Here is a 13,570-nt window from a genome sequence, read left to right on the forward strand (position 1 = left end):
ACATTAATGGTTTTCAAAATCTGGTGTGCATGAGCATCACCTGAGAAGCTTGTTCAAAAAGGAAAATCCCTGGATCCCATTTCCGTGACTGTCCATTGTCAATGGGCTCTGATATAGATCTGTGCTTTTAACTACCACCCTGGATGACACAAATGCAAGTGATCTCCGAACCACACTTCGAGAACCAATACTGCAAAAAGGGTCCAAGCATTTACATGAATAATTACTGCAGCAATGAAAAGCATATTCCAAATAGCTGAGTAAGAGGTGAATGCATCAGTTACTTCTTATTCAAGATACAAAAATGAGGTAATCATGTAAGTCTTCAGACCAAAAATTGGCTTCATCTCTGTACTCACTGCATAATTAAAAGTGCAAATACTTTAAAAGTATATTAAAGTGTAGTATTTTACCATAATTGTTAAGATATGTACATTTTTTTCAGTATAAGTTTGAAAACTGATTCTATTTCCTAGCTGTGTGAGTTAAGGTGATAAAACCTCTCTGAACTTCAGTTCCTTCATCTCTAAAACTGGCAATAGGAATACCTAGCTCATAAATGACATAATGTAGAATTCCTTAGTATATATAGCATGTGGCCCAAAGTAAGGGTTCCGTGAATGTTTGCTACAATTTTTCTGACATGATCATCACTTTGCAAGCACTAATTCAAGCAACCCATAAGCCTTTGCTTAGGCAACAAAGAGGACTGTGTTCAGCTTATGTCAGGCCATGAATGGAGCAAACACCACCAACATGAAGCCTACCTTAAAAAAAAGATTTCTAAAAAAATACGCTAGAAAAATAAACTCTTTTCACAGCATTATCTTTGTTAGAGGATATAGGAAAAGATGACAGTACCAGAATTTAATCCCAAATTTGTTCCCTTAGGAACTAGGTAATTATCCAGAATAACTATTCTATTCAGAGAATACTGAATATAAAAAAGGTAAAACAGTGTGCTTAGCAAAACCATGCACCCCTTCCCTTAAAAAAAAAAAGACATGAAAATTGAAAGGTGGCACCATTTCAATACCACCTAAAAACTGATTTGTTAACAAATTTCATCTTTCCTCCTAATATCAATTTATATAGCTTCCAGGCTAACTATTGTAACACCTCACACCTGTATGAGCAAATTCATTCTTTTTAATGTAAATTTTGGGGCTGTGTTTAAGGAACCTTAAAAATGTTCATACATAAATTGATCGAGGTCATCAAGTAGGTCAGTGGCAGGGCCTGATTAAATCAAGTACAAGCAGACTTTTAAAAAAAGAACAGGCAGCCCCACTGGGGCTAGAACCTCACAAAGTACACTGCCTGTGTGTTTTAAGTGAAATACTGCTTAGATGCAGAATAGTCCTAGCATCTTCTATCTTCATTTCCAATCTTTTTAAGAAAGTAGTCAACACTTCTGTTATTCATTTCTTTTCTTCCTATTTGCTCAACCTTTTGCAAAAAAGCTTTAATGTACACCACTCCACTGAAACACATATCAGTGATTACTTTGTTGGTCATCTACTATTTAACATTTCAATATACATAAATTTAGACACATCCTTGGCCAAATCTCAAATGATATTAACATACTTATATTATCAATGTTCACAAAGGGTTTCAGGGGGTGGGGGGAATAAACTTGTTACCTAATGAATAATAAAACATTTTTCAAAGTAGTATTTAAATTGTGTTACAGTTTTCCATAACCAATGTTTTAAGTATATGAATTCAGGATAAAGTACAGAATGATATTGGTAATACCTCTTTGAAGACACTAAGGCCTCAGACACTAAGGTCAAGTATTTACGTCTCAAAGAAAAGTTTTCTTTACATAGTGGTTTGAATCGTATATATAATGGTAATTTTACGCTGAATTTCTTCTATGGCAAATTATTGACATTTAATTAATATAAATGTTTTCAAATGTAGTTGGAAAAAACAATGTCTCTATCATGATAAGAAGATAAACTTGGTTAAAGAACATAAATTAGGGAAAGCCTATTTTTATATGTCAGAGTCTGTACAAAATACACACTGGATTGTTAAAGAGGCAGAGGAGCTGGTGAGGAAGGGAAAGAAGGAAGATCATTTTCTTTCCTAAATGCAAAGCACTCAGCAAAACTTAAATATAGACAAGTTTTGAGCACTTGAGTCTCACTTTTGTTTCTGCAACACTAGTTCTAGTCTACTTTTAGTCCTATACTTCTATATTTGTGATTAATTACTTGTTTAAAAGTCATAAAGATGAAAACAAATATTAAAATATCACTGAAAATTCATAACCTTGGATATTAAGTTTTTAATTTGCTATATCCTTAAACGTTACTTTAAAGTAGTTACTATACGTTTTCATCAATAATCCTTAGAACTGGTCCAATTCAGATGATTTCCTAAATCTTGTTATATCTATGAAACCATTAAGAAGGCAAAAGACCAAAAAGGGATATAAAACAACTCTTGCAAAACTCACTAATACAAAAACTTACAGTAATTCCATTATTATAATGACAGCTGGAGTTTGAAACTGATGAAGTCTGCAAATGTTAAAAATATTGTTTCATTTAAAAAACACAGAATAGTTAAATAAATATATTACAAGATATATTCTGTGATTAACACCAGAGTGTGTTGATACATATGTTGATACTGAGCTGAGAGTAGGACACAGAGCTTATTTCATTATATTCAAGGCTAGTAGTCCCAATGGACTTTTTATGAATTGATGAATGAAATAATACATAATCTCTAAAATTCATGGGGGCACTCAAATTAACTGAAATTACTGAGGCTACCCAAAACCTAAAGCATTAAAAAAAACAAAAAAGAAAAAGTATTCTAGTTGTAAAAATAAGTGCTGCTGCTTTAAGTGGCCAGCAGTCTCGCATCAACTCCAGGCTGCAATCACAACATCCATTAGAGTGCTCCACAGCTCAGAGCAAGCAAGCAAGTGGTTGTCAGTGCAGCTAGTAAATCACCTGATCCTATTACAAAATCAATTACTGCAGTGCATTTCCATTGCTACACAATCTGATGATGACAAAATGATATTGGATAGCTACTGCAAGGTCAAGAAAACTGCTAAGAACATCTTTAATTGGTCTTTTATTTTTAATCATTTGGTCCTAGTTACAATGCATCCATTTTAATTATATATTCTTATTTGAAATAAATCTACGTAGTTACCTTTGGTTGCCTGGGACATTCGATGGATAATCTCTGCAACTGGTCTGATGTATGGCTACAAGAGAACAGATCGGAGCAGCAGGTCGAACAGCTCAACCTCTTCATTAAGGAAGAAATAATGCTGCAGCCACAGCCACACATTGACTTGCTCATTAGATGAGAATTTAACTTAAAAAATCAGAACTGATAATGCCCCGTATATACTCAACACTGGCTGAATGCCTCATTCTGCAGCTCTCTGGCTGGAAGAAATACCGTTAAAAAAGAATAAAACAACAGCTTCCCTACAGAAGATACCAGCCACAAACTCATCACCAAGAAAAACTTGGTATTAAAAACAGAAGTCTCCCAGCTACTCTTTAGAAAGAAGGTAAGGTGCTTTAATATTTCTAACTGTTTTATATTAAAACCCAAGTACATAACGAAGGAGCAAACTCACGATAAAACACCCCAAAATTATACTAACCACTCTTTCTGTCCTCCATCAGTTTAGATCTGTTTGCCTACTCCTTCGGCTCAGCCTATCCAACCTGTTCCCTCTGTGAATGCACACTGCTTCGACAGCCAACAGGAGTGAGCCCCACCCACCCGTGCCCGTCCAGAGCCGCTCACTATCTGGAGAAGAACCGCTGCTGCACTGCTCTGAGGAACAACAGGGCGCAAATTACTGGACAGATTCTTTCACTTACCAATCAGAACTGCTGACCTTTTCTGGCTCTCCGATTCAAGAAGCCTGCCAAACCCTCACAGTAAGAATAATCAACCGATTTTATTTGTATATTACAGATTAATTTACAAGGTCATTCTCAATCTTATTATTCAGTCTAAAATACAGAAACATAGGTGTATTTTTTAACGAAATTTGGACAGTAACTATTTACAAAATCTTTGAGTATTGCTGGGAGGGGGCAGGATGGTGGCTGATGTGCAAAGTAAAATACTCCTTCTGAATACTGTACTGTACTTAAACTTGAGAAATATGGAGCAATAAAATTCTAAGTGTTGGAAGAGTTTTAATGTGAAGAAAGGGTATGTGGCTATAGACAGATGTTGACAATAAGTGAAAAACCATCAAAAAGCCTGGCTGTTTTGATACTGAATTGTCTCCCACTTGGTTATCTGCATCTCATTAAAAAGATTCAAATACCACAAACCACCCTAAAAACATAAGCAATAGTATTAAATATGTCAGCCATCCTCTAGTATCTTTTATACTGAAGCATCCTTCTGCCTATGAAGATATTTATTTATAGCATGTAATTATAACCCACATTATTATTTCCAGAACAAGAGAACAATAATAGATACTTGATAGTCTTCACAAATAATACTTCAAACCTAACTTAATGAAGATTCACAGAACAGTGATGATCAATCTTTTTTAACAGCACCCTTTTGGAGGAAGATAGTCTGAAAACTAAATGTAATAAGAAACGCCTTGAATTAAAGTATATTTTAAAAGCTTCCTGTGTTCTGTGGCACTGAAAGGTTCTTTATTTGTGTGTGCCTCAGGCTCAAGTTCTTCCTTGGTTTAAAGCTGAGAGGAGCCACGATTGCCTCTTCCTTCACCTTGCACTGCCCTTTTGCTATCCATGTTATACTTAAATCAATTTCCAGAGTATCTAAAAACAGGCATGCACTTCACATGAATTTAAAAAAAAACACCTTCTGTAGATAAAGGCTATGAAAACAAACAAGCAAAATAATGCAGTAACCTTTTACTCGCCTGCTGGAGGTACCGTGTGCTGCAGAGAATTTAAATCCTCACCTGCAGATGCAACTCAGTCGGTATTGCCAAGAACTCTGCTTTTCCTACGTGCTGCCTCCTGCACAGCTATTCATGGAAAGAACACATTATGTGGGAAATGTGAAATACTATCAATGTAAGTCGCTTGTAAGGTTTAACAAAAAGAACTTCCAAACTCTAGCTACAGTTCTGCTCTGCCACATTTTCAGACGCACGTCAGACACGCTGGGGGAAAAGTCTCATTGCTGCTGATGCACTGCCCCTAGCAAACGTGCGAGACTGGGAAGCCAAGGGGAGGATGAAAAAACTAGCACAGCATCCTCACACATGAACAACGTACCGTGCATTAAAACCTCAGATGAGTTACATTATCAACAAATATATAATAATGTGCCCATAATATTTGATATTTCATTAGCTTTATAATTAACAAAAACCTGTAATAAGTCATTGTGTCTAATATTCCAGATAAGCATCAATAAAAATCCCCAACGAAGGCATTTTGCTATTAACAAAAGTTATTTTACTAGCTACTCAGCATCAATGTTGTTTTTAAACAAAACCATAAAATAAAAGATTCAAGGTATAAATTCCTTATGAAATAATTTGACATGTAATGCTTCATCCCCCGTGGCCCCCCACCAATACCCTCCGGATCTTATATTAGCTATAACTAAAACAGAATGTAAGCAATGAGGGCTATCTTCATTATTTATTATTTTCCCTTCCATGTCAGCTAATTTAATGTACTATTGATTCTTAGGTTGCAAACAGATGGAGGTAGAAAGCAAACCAACAAAGATAAAGCTTTAAAAACCATCATTAAAAAAGCATAATATTATTCATGAAAAATAGTTAGTATTTATCTTTGTCTACAGATATGTTTAAAAAGAGATAACATTAATATTGCTTAATGACAATTAAGCAACATTACATTTCAGGTAAACTGAACTTTAAAGCTGTGCTTTCCTCAACTTAAAATAACTCTAAATATTGGGAACTTTTTAAACACTTCAACAATCTACTTCCATTGAACTAATTCTACTCCTCTAACAAGGTGCCCGTCCATTACACAACCCAGAAGACGCGTGTGGCCCGCGACCACCAGGCTGCGGGTCAGGACACCCGCTCCCAGCGCCCACATTTACATCGTCAGGAAGTGCACACTAACCACAACGGTTTCCCTGAAGTGAAATGTATCCAATAGAAAACTATCCAATTGACATGATTATATTTTTTGAACTATTCTTTCATTTAAAACTCTATATTGTCACAAACAGTATTCCAGTGAAAAAATAATTTCAGTTCTCAAAATGCAGGTTTGGGGGCTCTGAGAGCTTTACATGAAATCTATGAGGTCAACATTATTTTCAAAATACCAAGACATTATTGTTTTTCACTCAATCTGTAAGGAGTATACAGTAAGTTTTCCTCCAACTACCTGTATCATCCAGTTATTATAACAAACTGAACACATACGCAGGTATCTTCCATTTAGCCAGACTTTAAATACAGTATATTTGCAGAGATGTGAAACAGTGTCATCTTTCTCATTAACTTTTTTCACTTCAGGAAAATATGGCTATTTCCCAAAAAAATATGTTGTGTTAACATGTAATTAGCTGTTACTTTTAAGTGAACTTAATAAATAAATACTTTTAGTTTTACTTTCCAGTAGGGTAACTATTGAGAAATATAACCCAAATAAATCAGAGCTCTTTGGGGGTCTTCAACAATTTTTAAGAATATAAATGGGTCCCAAAACCAAAAAACACTGAGACTCACTGGATATTTTTGCTCACATTTTTTCCTTCAATCAAGACTTACGGTTTTTGGTTTAAAAACATCTCCAGTAATTTTAAAAGGAGTGATTCCAAAAACATTCACTTCAGAATATCAAATATAAAGTGTTTTTTAATTTTCATTGATGTCATTAGTAGTCATCTTAACTTTTGACCATAATTATCAAATGTGTGTCTCAAAGTACTGTTAAAAAATAGCATCTATTTTTTGTAAAGCTTTAGATAACTGATAATTATGTCCATGCAGCAAGATATTAAAATCTAGCTAGTAAACACATATAAACTGAAAAAAAATCAAGTATTAGGTAAAGGAAAAATGTGGCAATAAGTATTTTTAATATAAAAAACCATAACAGTTTCTAATATTCATCTTGCCTATAAAAAAAAATCACCAGTTTAAAAATATTTTTTTCCTGAGAAGAAAGACAAACTTGAACTAAACTACACTCAAGAAGGGAATGCCTTTCAGTAGTAAACAGATGATTAGAGTGGAAACACTTTTAAGAATATATGAAACATAATCAGAGCAGTTAACAGTATAATTACCTTAGAGCAATTTCAATTGCTGAGAATATGTTCAGTGTTTGATATTTTAAGGCTTTACAAACAGGGGGAAATTGGCTTCTTACCCCTTAAATTTTTATGTACTGGCTCACACTTTCCTCTGTAAGTCTCACAGGGTTACTTTTCAAAAGGGTTCCCTTTGGTACTGTCCTTGGCCAAATCTAATATCCTTAGTTTTCCAAATCTCTGGTTCCCACCCTGGCTGCGTAGCATAGTTGGTTAGAGCAATGACAAGGTTTTGATTTGATCCCCAGTCAGAGCACATCCAAGAATCAACCAATGAATACATAAATAAGTGGAACAATGAATCAAGGATTCATACTCATTCTCTCTCTCCCCGCCCACCCTCTGATGAATAAATTTAAAAAATTTAAAGTTCCCATTCACTCATTTATTCAGTCATTCAACTATTTACTAAGTACCTACCACATGTTACAGATAATGAAGATGTAGCAATGCACAAACATAAAAATTCCCCACCTTCACTGAACCCACAATCCAGGTGGAAGACACAACAAACAAAACAAATATTTACTTTAGTAAATGGTGATCACTGATAAAAAGGAAAAAAGCAGAAGAAAGGATAAAATGGCAGGAAACGTTTTATTCCCTTATTACAAATCTAAAGAATATTTTTAAAGATTTAAGAATAATTTTTATTATTGTATTTGTGGCCAAGAAAGCTGAACTTTATTCTGACCTACAAAGTATGTTATACAGATTATGCAAACTTTGCTGCCTATAAGAACTTATTTTAAGGAAAAAAACGCAGGCAAGAAGTTGCAATGTTTGACAAGACAGGTAAAGCACTGTCAATATGATATTATTTGGGAAGTGTTAAATAAAAGTCTCTCAGCCTCAAAAACAAAACAAAACAAAACAAAAGCCTCCGTCTGACTTTTTTTTCAAAGATTTTCTTTATTTTTAGAGAGGGGGGAGTGAAGGAGAAAGAGAGGGAGAGGAACATCAATGTGTGAGAGGAACATTGATCAGTGGCCTCTCACACACCCCCAACTGGGGACCTAGCCTGCAACCCAGCCATGTGCCCTGATGTGGAATCGAACCAGCGACCTTTTGGTTCAAAGGCCGGCACTCAATCCACTGAGCCACACCAGTCAGAACTCTGATTTAAAGCTGTGCTATATGCTAAGTTATCCCTCACCATACTGTTCCTTTAGGTAGATTTCACAGCACATAATCCATCAGTGCTCAGGTTCTGAGGACACTGTCCAGGCAGACTACTTTGACGTGGGCCTGGGTGGCAGAGTGTTGGGACCCTACCGCCAGGTGTGAGTCTTAGAGAAGACTGGGCATTGTCTGAGGGAGCTAATACAGGTGGGTGACGCACTTATATAGCTGGGGCAGCACGGATATATTAGGAGAAAGGGACTCCCAAAGGAGGAGTACTAAAATGAGGGGACAGGGAATCCAAATTTCGTCAAGTCTTTTGAGTCAAGGAAGACCAGTTTTACATCTAGCTTTATTCATTTTTTTCCCCTTTGATATTTAACTTGGGGCAATCAATATGAATACACTACGTTGGGGAAAATGTTGTACCAGACCAGCATTTAGCCTAATTTTTCTAACCACAGAAACATGAATCTCACTTCAGCTAAATTTGAACTTCAGGGTGTATTTTCCCCTCAAAATGCCTGAACACAGAATCAGAGAGAAATGGTTTAAATATTGGCATTGCTACTTAGGGGCACCGCTTCTTGGGCAAGTGAAATAACTTCACTGACCATCCATTTTCTCATTGTGAAACAGAGATAACTTTGATGAGGTTTTTGAGGAGAAATACAATATCTGTCTAGCATGTAGCTGAGTGCTAGTACATGGTATCATCATTATTGGTACAACTATCTCTCTGCTAGCGCGTTGTAAAAATTATTTCTTTCTGAAAATAAGCCTGTTGGTCAGGTTTAACACAAATAAATGAAATGCCATCTGTCTAGAACTTTAAATGTTGGGAGAGAAGCATCAGCAGCAAAGCCATTTGGTCAGTGGACGAAAAATAAACTTTTTAAATGAAAATTTTCAATTATATATAAAAGCAGAGAGAAGAGTGGAATGAACTCCTATATACCTACTCATCATCTATATTGAGCAATCACTCAAGATGTTGCTGTGTCTTTTATTCTTTTGTTTTTGAGGTAAAGGAAATCCCAGACATCATGTCACCCCCCCCCCCCACACACACACATACGTTTCTTTAAGTAACTGTGCCAGTGCCCTACACATTCACAAGACCACTACAGCACAGCCATCAGAGGAACCCTTTCCCTGGGACTTACTAATACCAGCCAATATTTGAATTTCCAAAACTGTATCATAAATGTCTTTCTAGGTAATTTGATCTAAACAATATCCAAACAAGACCCCTCTTAATAATGTAATTATGTTTCTTTCATCTCTTACTTCTGAGCAACGCCACCCTCTTTTTTCTGCCACTGATCTGCAGAATCCATGCTAGCCGTCCTCGATTCTGAAACCATACGCTTCCTCACCGTCACTCACTTTGTACCCCCATCTCTCAGTCTCTACAAATAACTTTCGATAATCATAATGAAATTTCAACCTCAAAAGAAATACTGGAGAGAGAGATAGCCTCCAAAAACGTCCTTCTACCTCCAGAAAATCCAGCAGCAATTTAAGTGCACCGGTAAAACACGTTGAAATTAATGTGAAAATTTTAACATGGTGCAGTAGCTCTGAGAAGACAGAAGAGGGAACTATAATATTTAGGAATTCCACACATAAATAACACTAAATTTTGTTTTAAATTTAACACTGATTTTCAACTTAGCAATGGTGAGAACTCCAAGGGAAAGGAAAGGAAGAACACATCATGGGAAACTGGAGTAAAGGGGATCCTTGTGGGACAGCAAGAAGCACGCTTACCTGCATTCTCACCTACAGTTACATGGTAACTCTGTTCTATCTGGCCTCGGTACAGCAGTCATTTGTGTGCTGTAAATCTGCTCTTTTATTATGTTCTTGTGCAAAGAACTTTAGTTTCAATTAAAGTGACATGGTTTGCATTTATATAAATTAATGTTCAAAAATATCAGTAGTCTCCAGAACAAACATCTTAGCAGACTAAGCAGACTATGTATAATTATTCTTGAGATGCCATTATTAAAGTCTTTTTGCAGTTTCCCTTTGAAAAAATAGGTATGTAAAATCCATTTGCTATACATTTTCCTGATGGCTTTTTAAAAACTGAAACTTTTTAAAAACATATGAGCAATGGTTATTTAAAAGCCACATACATTGATCTTATTTAGATATCCACATTTATTACTGAAGAAATTTAGAAAATGGAAATGCATTGTTTGTTAGAATAAATTTGACCCATAACATGGGTCTGAACTACAGGAGTCCACTTATGTGCGGATTTTTTATCAATGAATGCCTGCACTGTTTTCGATCTGCAGTAGGGTGTCTATGGATGTGGAAGTATGACATTTTATATAGAGGACTTGAGTACCCCTGGATTTTAGTATGCACCTAGGGTCCTGGAACCAATCCCCCATGGATACTGAAGGACAACTTAAGTTTTTTGAGAGTCAAAAGTTATACGCAAATTTTTGGGTACACAGGGGTTAGCATGCCTAACTCCTGCATTGTTCAAGGGTCAACTGTAATTTTAGATGGTAGCTTTTGTTAATGGTTATAACCTTTTAGTGTAATACAACTTATAAATTATCTGTATATTCAGTCTTCACTCTGTTCTTCCAGATCTTTTTCTTCCGTATTCTAGGTTTTTTTGTTTGCAGTTGCAGGCTTCAAAGGATAACCTCTCATATGGCTCCTGCCTCCTTTTGACCATTTTCCACTGCTTTTAAATAGTTGGAGTTTTTCTTTCAATATCTTGCCCAGATTTTATAATTGTTATCTGAGGATAACTACTTTACTGGCATCACTACATCATTACAGAATGTCCGAATCTCAAAGTTCTGTAAATGGTGTTTGAAAAACCCATATTCTTGATTTTCATTCCTGCCACCAAATTAGGGCCCACATCTCATCACACGAGAACCGGAAGTACCACCACTTCCAGTCTTGTCTCCCTTAACTCACACAGAAACTCACATAGCACATGGAGAGGAGTTTCTGGCCTGTATGTTGCTTTTATCGTTGAAAAGAACGTTTTCTGTGAACACCAGGAAACTTGTAATCAGAAACCTCATTTTCATTTTCAATTCCACCACTACCTGCAAAACTGTAAGCAAATCACAATCTCTGTGACCCTTATTTCTACCACCTGCAAATAATATCACCTGCCTCATTAGTTACACTTAGGACCAAAATATGATAATAAGTGTAGACAAGAGTTTGCCGCAGATGAGACATGAGTCTAGGATAATAGCTAAAATCATTATCTAAAAAAAGAACAAACTGAACAGACTGGGAGACTCAGATACCAAGTTCATTCATTGATTCGACAAGTATTTACTGAGTTCCAACAACATATCAAGCATCGCACGTACAAAGCAAATTTTTCAGGTTGAGAAATAATAATTTGGGGGTACTGAGAACTTAATGGCTGAGGTAAAACAGGCAATGAGGGAAAATGTGGTTATCTGTGAGTCATCACAAAATTGTGTTGATTTACATAAAGAAAAGGGAGACTATCACCTAGAAATGTATTATATAATTAGAAGGGGCAAAGAGCAAGCCCATTTTATATTCAGAGGGTGTATGAAGGAAAAAGACAAACAGACAAAACGATAGATACCAAATGCTGAAAAAGGCAGGGCAGGATGAGAAATGTAAAGACACAGGTTTAGCAATTGGTACTCAGTCTTAACTTGGGTGTGATACAGAGTGTTTTAACATCAGGTTAACCAATGCCTACCTACCTGGTTTTGTAAGAAAAGTGGTTTACTTTCACTTGAGAAAGCAGAACACTAGTAGAAACAAGAGCCAAACTACAGAAAGCAGTTGAATAATAGTTAAGAAACTGGACACTTAAGAGTCGACTATAAATCTAACAAGCTGGGTGATAATGGGAAGGGTAAGAAGAGTAGAAGTAAGGTATTTTTCAAGGTTGTGTGATGATGCAAACAACCCAACACTGAGCATGAGAGGGAGGAGAAATACAGGAAACAGCAAGCTTCCAGTGAAAGGAAGAAGGGGTAAATTAAGAATATAGATGTTCACTTTCTAAAGAAATAAAAACATTTTATTCCTTCAGTAAAGATAGACTGAAGGAAGAAAAAGTATAAAATATGAAATGAAAAAGGAATAAGAAAAATAGAGATAGGACCTCCCATTTGAGGGCAGCGGAAAAGTTCCAAATAACTAATGTTCAGAACGAAACAGATCAAAAGAGTTGAGGGTTACCAGGAAGCACTGAGGCTAAACTGGGGAGAAATGTGAATGTACACTAGGAACCTCTCAGAAGGGTAGCTGATATGACACTTGGCACAGCTGGGCAGTCCATGAACAGGGATCAAAACAGAAGGAATGGACAATTGTAACTATTTAGATTAAAAGCCTGGGAAACTTGTGACGATCAGGAGAATGGAAATCCTGGGACTTAACAAGAATAACACTGAGATGGCTACTAGACTGAATGTGGGTTATTCTGGATTAAGTTTTTCATTTAAAATGTGATTCTAGTAGGGGGGGAAGCTTTTAGGAAAACTTCCCCCCACGAAGTGGTTAGTACAGTAACTATACCGGGAGAAAAAGAAGCCAATACTACTTTTCAATGGTTTTCAGAGAGTTGTGCAGAAGCAGTGTGACATTTAGAACAAAGGTTAGTAAGCAGTGAAAGCACCTTCCGAGGAAGAATAGTTCTATCCATACAACCCTCACCAACCCTGACCAATATCTCTAAGGTGTATTATCGATCAGCAGAGGAGCAAGCTCTAGAATACGTTCTGAGAAGCTGCTACCTATAATGTAAGGCACCCCTTTTGACTTTAATGACAAATCAGTGGTTTAACTAAAGAGTGACCCTTACCCTTATAATAAGAAAGGTCTCTACCAATATTAAACCCCCATTTCAAATATACATACTCAAAGAGAATTAATATATACTCAATAATTATGTTAATCAGCATACAGAGCAAGAGAAGGGAAAGGGGAAAGAATGCACAAAAGCCATTTTGCCTTAATTTGGCCACAAATTAGGTCATCAAAATCCTCTGCCACATTCAACACATACAAAAGGAGGACATAACTCTCAACTAAACCTTTTACTTATTTTTTATCACAATGGACAATGTAACACCATCATGAATAGCATAACATCAGTTTTCAA

The 13,570-nt window shown here is 36.1% G+C and overlaps 1 protein-coding gene across 6 annotated transcripts in view; it reads right to left on the bottom strand.

Annotated features, from left to right (window-relative positions):
- The window catches only part of FBXW7 (F-box and WD repeat domain containing 7), a 169,400-nt gene that overhangs the window by 113,306 nt on the left and 42,524 nt on the right, over positions 1-13,570 (bottom strand). The gene's annotated exons all lie outside the window — the stretch shown is intronic.

This window comes from Phyllostomus discolor, chromosome 8 (genome assembly GCF_004126475.2).
Source record: "Phyllostomus discolor isolate MPI-MPIP mPhyDis1 chromosome 8, mPhyDis1.pri.v3, whole genome shotgun sequence".
Classification (NCBI taxonomy): Eukaryota; Metazoa; Chordata; class Mammalia; order Chiroptera; family Phyllostomidae; genus Phyllostomus; species Phyllostomus discolor.